Genomic DNA, 8275 nt, shown 5'->3' with positions numbered 1-8275 from the left:
GGGAATGCGCCAGCGCGGCCTCGCCAGCCCGACCCGCGCTTTCCTGCGTCCCTGTCCCTCCGGCCCCTTCTGTCCCCTCCTTGCCCGTGTCTCCTGCCCGCGCTGCGTCCCCATCTCCTGGTTTCCCCCGGCCCTTCTTTCCCCTTCTCCGTCTGCCCCTTCTGTGCGCCCCTGTTCCCTCCGCCAGGCGCTGGACGCAAGTTTAGGAAAAGTTTAGGAAGAGTTCCTCGGTGTTCCCGAGTCCCGAGGTTTCACTTCCAGGGCTGCCAGGGCTAGTTTTGAAAGTCCGAGGCTCCGAGCGCGCGTCAGGCAGGCCACGTGGTAAACATGCCTGAAACCCTGGGCCTAGCCGGGGTGCAACTCACCTGACCTTGGACCTTCTGCCAGTTCCACTTCTGTGGACTCGAGGGCGCTCAGCTGGAGAAAACCGGAAGCCCTTTCCCTCCCTTCAGCAAACAGCTGCTGGCCTGTCCACCTTCTCCATGCTCTGGGGAGGTCACACCAAAGGAGGGCAGTGGACACTGAAGGGCTGTCCCAGCTTGTCCCCGGTGTGGACTGTACTGCGGGCTGTGGGGCTGTGGCAGGCTTCGCACAGGGGGAGACCGTGGGGTGAAGTTCTGACGGGCCATGCTCCCCGAGAAGCCAGTAGCCCCAGACTCCTGGTTCCCACAGATTCTCTTTTTTTCAAGAAGGGACAGTCTGGGGCTCAGCCACAGCCCATCAATGACCTTGCCCATTGCCCCATTTTTCATTGATAAGAGGCAAGTTATCACTCATACATTTTCAAACAGGATATGCTTCCTATATTTCTTAAGAAAACTGGAAAAAAAATAGCTGATGCTTTTCCAAGTTAAGAAAACTGGAAAAAAAAAATAGCTGATGCTTTTCCAAGTTACTCCAAGCTTTGCTTAATTAAGACACCTGAGTTATGGTTTTCTTTTTTCCTCTCCTTCCATTTCCTGACATCCCATTTCTCTGTTTCTGTGAATTTAAAAGGCGCTGATACTTACTCCTGTAAAGTCCCTGAGAGGCACCTCACAGTGTGTTGGGGTGGTAAGAGGATGGCGGTTTAGTCTAATTAAAATCACTAGTCACAGTTGACACAGAGGAAAGAGAACACCTCCAGGTGACCCACGTCTATTCGGTATTGAGGTGTCACAGAAAACCAGAACGAGGGCGCTCTGAGCGTGGACTTGAACTCAGGAGACCTGGGCCATGGCGAGTGAAAACCCCAGGGAAGGAAGGACTTGTACAGGGAAAACTGACAATGCAGAGTGTTGGGCTCACATAGGTGGGGTCTCCTGGCCTGTCCAAGGGACAGAAGCCTGATCCCAACACTAGAGAGACTGCTGGGCATCGACGCCCGGGGTTTGGCAGGAAGACCGGGTAAGGAGATCAGTCTCTGGCTCCATCTGGTTGCTTTGATTCACACACTTGGGGTGCTTTGTGATACTGTGAGCTCCAGGCTTGGAAGACGAGAGCCACTTTTCTAAAGGCGGGAGTTCTGGCAGTGTCCGGGAAACAGAAATGAGCATTACTAGCATCTGCTCCCGCAAGCTCTGTTCATGGGCAGAAAAATGAAGCCCTAAAGAAGTTCAGCGACTCATGCAGGGTCACAAGAGTTTGTGGCAGAACCGATTGCAGAGTGAAGGCTTACCCTCGAGTTTCTGTTACCCTGGGCTCTCACCTCTAAGTGGAGTTTCCCCATGAAAATAGCACAGGGCTTACTCGGATACCAGTAGTATTTATATATGACACCCAGTCACCTGCACGGGCGACACAGTTTTTTTTCTTTGGGAACATTGTGATATGGGTCGTGGCTTGTAAGGGATTCCATTTTTGGTTTCTTGGATGCTTCTCATATCTGTGCCCTGTAAGTCTGATTTGATTAGTGTACATCCCTAGCTTCTGGCCCATGGCAGACATTACAGTTGGACTTGGCCCGCTTTCTCCACCAAGCCTGAGAATCCTCACCCAGTATCTCAGAAATCTGTGCCCGCTCTTGCCCCAGACCTGCTTTGTATAGGGCTGTTGTGCCCAGGCAGATAAGAGACCCACTTTCCGCTCTGAGAAGCAGCTTGAGCTGATTTCACAAAGATATCCAGAGAATAACATTTGCTCCTTCCCATGGTTAAATGTGACATTTGACACACGTCCTGCCGCTTAATGTCATGGAAGTTTTTAAATTTCTTCTACTCTTGGCTTCAGTGTTTGGACTTGATTGACATGCGATCCTTTATAGGGCTCTCCTTAGCTCTCTCTTATTTTTACCTGCATTTCATCCAGCCGTACCTCTGGCAGGACTGTCCAGCCCAGGGGTTTGGGCTGGTGAATGAGGCAGGCAGAGGCCTTTCCCATGGCAGACTTTACTTTTGTGGGACTGGGATGAACCAGATTGAACTCGTGCAAGATGTTTTCTGCCAGAGAGAGAGAGAGAGGGGCTGTGAATGACCTTGAGCAGGGTCCTGGGATGGGAGTGGACGCTTAGCCCCAGGCAGGTAGGATCAGGCAAAAGCACTAGACAAGGTGGTGCTTTTTGTTCAGGCTTTTTTTTTTTTTTATCGACACAGAACATGTCCTGAAAAATGTGTGTGTTACAGCTTCATGAATTTGTACCAGTGGGACCCTCCTGGGTAGCCAGGTCCAGAGCAGGAAGGTAACTTAACAGCAGCCCAGGCCCGAGGGGTCCTTCCCATCACTAGCCATCCCTAGCAAGGGTAACCTGACACACACACACTTCACGTAGGCGGAATCACACAGCATGCATACGCGTACTCAACGCTGCTCCCCATCGTGAGACCCTGGAGGTGACTTCTTGACGTCTGAGCTGCGTGTTGGAGTAGCCAGCCTCGTGAGGCTCAGCAGGGTAGAGAAGAGGTGCCAAGGCCCCGAGGTGGGAGTCAGTTAAGGAAAGGGAGGATGTGCCCCTACCACCAGGAGACGTTCAGGGTCTGGTGAGAAGTTTTTGAACTTTTTAGAGTGTTTGCATAGCTTGCACAGAATTATACAGCTAAAAAAATAAAACCCTGCAGGGTCTGAGTCCCAGTCCTGGCTGTTGGAGCTCAGGCATTTAATTGCTACACTGGACACGTTTCCTGTTATACGTCTGAACCTGGCTGGCCTTGGAAGTGCCAGTGGAGTGGTGGTCAGTGGACTCTGTGCTCCAGGTCAGTCTGACCACTGTTCCAGATCGTTCTACAGATGCAGATCCTGACAGGCAGGAGCTGTGCTGTAGGGTTCAGAGAGCCAGCCCCGTGGACAGGTGCTGGGCACTTGCTGTGGTAATGCAGCGGGTGCTGCCTGCCAGGCGAGCCCTTGGTGAACCCCGGGCCAGGGCCCCTGGGTGTTAGGGATCCTGTGCCCTCTCCTCCTGGCCGCGCATTCTGTCCTCAGGGGTCCTAGACGTGGGCAGGCCCAGCTGTGGAATCTGGAACCCGAGGGGTGTGTATGGTCAAGCACTCACACCCCTGCCCTTCAGGACGGATGGCTCAGCTTCCTTTTCTCTCCTCCTGCGTGTGCGAGGAGAAGGTGGATGAATGGCTTTGGAAGTGGGGGGCTGAAGGTTGTGCAAGTTCTCTCCGCTGAGTGAGGCTGTGCAGGGGCTGGAGGCTCTGATTTCCCTGGAGAGTCAACACCTGACTTTTTTTTTTTTAATGAAGTACAGCTGCGATTTCTGCAGTTAGAAAAGAGACTCCATCTCAAGTGATTGAGGTGCAAAACTGTGTGTCGGGGAAGACTCTGAATTGTCCTGAGTCGGTTCTGTTTACTGTTAAGTGAGGCGTCTCCTCAACGGGCAGGGGCTGGGCGCAGGGCCCCGCGGGGTGAGAACTGCTGCCCACACTCCTTGGCCCGGTTCTGCAGGCACAAAACCCAGGAAGTGCCTCAGTATGTTGTCTTGTGGGGAGGAAGAGAAATCCCATCAGTCACCTAGGCCCCGAGTCCTGGCGCCCTCCTCTCTACGCAGTCTGGAGTTGTCATTCAAAGGCGGCACCTTTGGTGACCTGATGGAACGTTTTGCCTGCAGTCTGTGGGCGCACCCGGAGCTCCACGGGAAGGGCACCCGGGGAGGCGGCTCTCCAGGGGAAGCGGCTGTGGGCATCCGGCAGGCGCTTTTCTGTGAGGAAGGGTGGGGAGAGGAGGTGGGGAAGGGTGGGGAGAGGTGGTGGACTTGTAGGCAGCGAGGAGGGAGGATAGGGCTGCGGAGAGCTCAGGACGGGGCAGGTCACACCGCCCCTAACTGGAAATCCAGCGAACACGGCTCACCTGTCAAGAGTGGGTATGCCCAGGAAGCCCCCCAGAGGCAGAAACCCCAGCACTTGGGTTCTGCTCCACAACCCAGTGCTCAAGAGACTCCTGGGCAGAGGGACGCACTTAGCCAAGACCCCCGAGTGCAGAGGACGCAGCGGCCCTGCCCTGCAGGAGCTCAGGTTGGCTGGCACTGTCGACCTGTGGGCCCGGGGTCGCTGTAGGGCAGGAGGGCTGGGACCTCCGTGTTCGTGCTTCTTCAGACAGGTCCTCCCCTCGTCTTCGCCCCAGGGGCTGTTATGCTTTATCATCCTTCACGGTACTTGACGGCTGTCTTTGGGTGACTGTGTCTCTGCTTTCTCCCCCGGCGGGGATGTAAGCTGGATCAGGGAGAAGCTTTTCTCCTGGCTGCTGCTTCCCGGGCTTGCCCGTGGTCTGTGCCTGAGTGGGTGCCCGGAGCAGAGCGGGAGGAGTGGCCCAGGGACGTGGGGGGCCTGTGTGGGTGCCCCAGGCAGCGGGAGGAGGAAGGGGCTCGTGAGGTGTGCAGGACAGGCTTTCATGGAAACAGGACCAGTTATCGAGTGTTTAGCTGCCATGGATGGCCAAGGGACTGTCACACCGGTTTCTTTAACCCTTACATTGCTGCAGAGAGAAAGCACTGTCCCGTCTCCTGTAAAGGCTCTGAGGCATGGAGCTGTCCCCTGGTACCTCGCTTGGTCACAGTGCCGGGCGCTGCTTGCCCCACAATGATGAACACTTATGCTCTTTCGTCATGACGCTGTCAGCAGAAGGCCCAGCGGGGGCCTAGTTGTTCACTTCACCTGCCCGCCTGCCTTTCCCAGTCTCCTTGCCATGGGTCATTTGGCCTCTGCCACCTTGGGCATGGTGGTCAGCTCTGCACAGTTGTCCTGCTGGGCTCTTGACTGGCTCCCTCTCTTTCTGGCCTTGGGGGTCTAGGAAACAGTAGCACAGGGGTGGAGGGCCAGAGCTCTGGGTTCGAATTCACCTGAGTTCAAATTCTAGATCCCCCGTGTTCTTGCTCTGCAGCCTGGAAAGAACCGTCTGTTCTCGCAGCTGGCTACACAGATTAAATAAGATGATATGTAAAACGTTCGGCATTGCGATGAGGTCATGGGCCTGCAGTGGTTCTTTCTCTCGCAGTGAATTTGAAGCTAAATTTATTTGCCTTTTTTTAAAGGCTTTATTGAGCTAGAAACTCTCCTTTCCCAGACTCCATAGAAACTCATCATGTGCTGTCATCTCAGAGTTGGGCACTGGTTGGTGCTGCCCTGTATCTTATTTCACGTCCAGGCTGTAACAGCGTGTGGGGCACGAGCGAGTATTCCCACTTTACACCTGAGAAAGGGGAGGCTCTTGGAGGAACCTGGCCCCCAGGGTCCCCCTATCTCCAGGCTCCCGCGGGCAGATGGGGTGAAGGTCTGGTGGGGCTCTGGTTCTAGGGGTGAGGGTCATGTGGTGTCAGTCTATCTGGGAAGGTCTGCAGCTGGCTTGTGGACTGGGTGGCGTCTGGCTTCACGTGCGGCAGAGATTTGAGATGGGCCATCTGGAGAGTGGCCGGCATCAGCTCTGTCCCAAGGCCTTGGCCGTCTGCCTGAATCAGCCTGGCCTTGGGCCCCGGGTGCTGGGGGGATGCCAACATTTCGTCACCTTCCTAGCATGGACTGTGGGGGATGGCCGTCGGGATGGCGTTTCCTGGTATTCCACTTCAGACTTTGACCAGTGCTGAGTCCGTGGCCAGCTTTCTCTCTTTCTAGAAATGACTGTGTAAGAGTAGCCCTTAGGCCCTCACCAGGAAGGTAGGCGGGGACTCCTAGCCTCACCTCTAAAATCACTGGTACTGCAGACTGGGGGGAAGATGGAACGCGTGGATTGGCTGGAGATGCAGCCACGCACGGGGGTAACTGGAAGTTGAGTCCTGTGGGTGAGGCAGGGGTCTGGCCTCGCTTTTCCACCCCACCCATTTCTCCACTGTTTGGTCCATTTCAGCCTCAGTAGGCTCAGCAGGGCTGCCTTGTGGAGTCTGAGCAGCCGGTAGTGAGGAGATGAGGCTGGAGCGGGGAGCAGAGTCCTGGGGACCCACGTGAGCTGGGTGGCGGAGCTGAGCTTGTTCTGGGGGCGATGGGGAGCCATGGAGGGCTTTAGAGGTGAACCAGGGGGCAGGGTTTTGTTTTCTGGATGTGGTGTGCACAGCTTTGGAGGCCCACGAGAACGGAGCCCACCTGAGGATTTTGCGTGGACTCGGAGCTGAGTCACTGCACCAGGATAGTAGGCATAAGCCAGGACTGGGACCAGGCGACCTGCTTCAGATCTTGCCGTCAACACTCTGGAAAGCCTTGTGATCTTGGAACATTGGTATATTTTATCTGTCTTTCTTTCTCACATTTCTACATCTCGGGATGCTGAGTGGATCCTGACATGTGTCATGGGTTGTTGACTGCACCCCCTACAGAAAGCACAGACGGTGGAGGACGATGAAGGTGTGGGCCACCTGTTTGTCACCCAACTTGGGACACTTTTGAGGGTGATGTTAATCAGTGGTTATCCCAGGACGGCAGGCCGGGCCAGGACGGCCCCTGACTGAGATGGAGTCACTGCTGGCGGGAGGTAACGGTGGACGTTAATGAACACGAGGCTGGACAGGACCCATGATCCCCCTGCTAGGGCCCCATTGCTGGCCTGTCCTGGGCGGGGAGCTGTGCCCTGTCCCCGGGCCCAGGTGTGCTGTGGACATGGTTAGGGACCTGGGAAGAGAGCAGGCCTGTGAAAGAAGGGAAAGACCCCAGGTGAGCCAGGCTTGTGAGGAGTGGAGGTCTCTGTCTACCCAGCCTCAGGGCCGTCCTGGGCCTGTTGCCGTGGGCAGCACTGCTCGGCTGCCCAGTCACTCCCTTGCCCCTCTCTGAGCTGGGCCCACAGCCCTCATTGGTGGAAGGAGGCCTTCTTGGACTTGGCTCCACAGGAGGGGAGGGGAGGGGTGTACAGACCTGAGGGTCTTGGGTGGCTCCTCCATGCCTGTGTGCTCTCCGCCCGGTCAGTTGCCCTGTCTGCTGCCCGCCTGGTCAATTGCCCTGTCCACTGCCCACCTGGTCAGTTGCTAGCAGCAACCTTTCTTCATAATCTGCACTTATGAAGAGGGGCTGTCCACTCCCCTCCCACCCGGCTTCCGTCTCCCAGAGTTTTATGGTTGTTATTTACTTAGGCTGGGCTGCAGGTGGGATCAGGGCATTGTACGTGCTGCACAAATGCTCCATCCCTGAGCTGCACCCACAGCCATGTTTGCTTTTTTTTTTAAATTTTGAGACAGGGTCTCCCTAAGTTGCAGAAGCTGGCCTCAAACTTGTGATCCTTCTGTCTCAGCCTCACGAACTGCCAGGGTTGCAGGTGTGTGCTGCTGCATCCGGCCAGAATTTCACAATTCAGGCAGCAAGAGAATCTCCAGCTCATCCTCATGGACTCAGTCTCCGGTCACTGGCCAGCTCAGAGGTTGCTGGCTTTGCCTACTGCATCCCCTGCACCCACTGCTGTGCTGGTAGTAGAGGGCCATGGAGAGAGCAGACCTGGGGGCAGCGCGGGCCTGGGCTGCTGCACTGGAGACCTGTGCATCCTCTGTCCTCAGGAATGGCTGCTGCCCACTCTCGGCTTCTCTCTGGGTGCACGTTCAGGTTGCTTTCTTCCCTCTTGGCCTCCTAGGGGCCTGACGCTGCTTGTCTGTCCACTCTGGTCTGAGCTGAGTGACCTCGCCATGGGTGTCCAGGCAGTGGCCACGGGCTTGCCTCAGACTGTTTTGTCATCGCAGGGCCAGGTGGCTCTGGATAGTGCGTCACTAAGTGGTCAAGCAGGTGTCACTGGGGCCAGGTGGGCTCTGCCAGGCTGGTGTGCACAGGGCCTCCCACGGGGCCAGAAGGCATGCTCTGGGCCTCCTGGTGTCCTGCACTGTGTGCTTCCCAGGGAGGATCTGTCTGAGTCTGTTTGAAGCTACTTTCTGCAGGACCCCCCCTGGGCAGCCTGCCCT

The sequence above is a fragment of the Marmota marmota genome, unplaced genomic scaffold (genome assembly GCF_001458135.2).
Source record: "Marmota marmota marmota unplaced genomic scaffold, marMar, whole genome shotgun sequence".
In the NCBI taxonomy this organism is placed as follows: domain Eukaryota; kingdom Metazoa; phylum Chordata; class Mammalia; order Rodentia; family Sciuridae; genus Marmota; species Marmota marmota.
The sequence above is the reverse complement of the archived record's forward strand: the minus strand, read 5'-3'. Positions refer to the sequence as shown.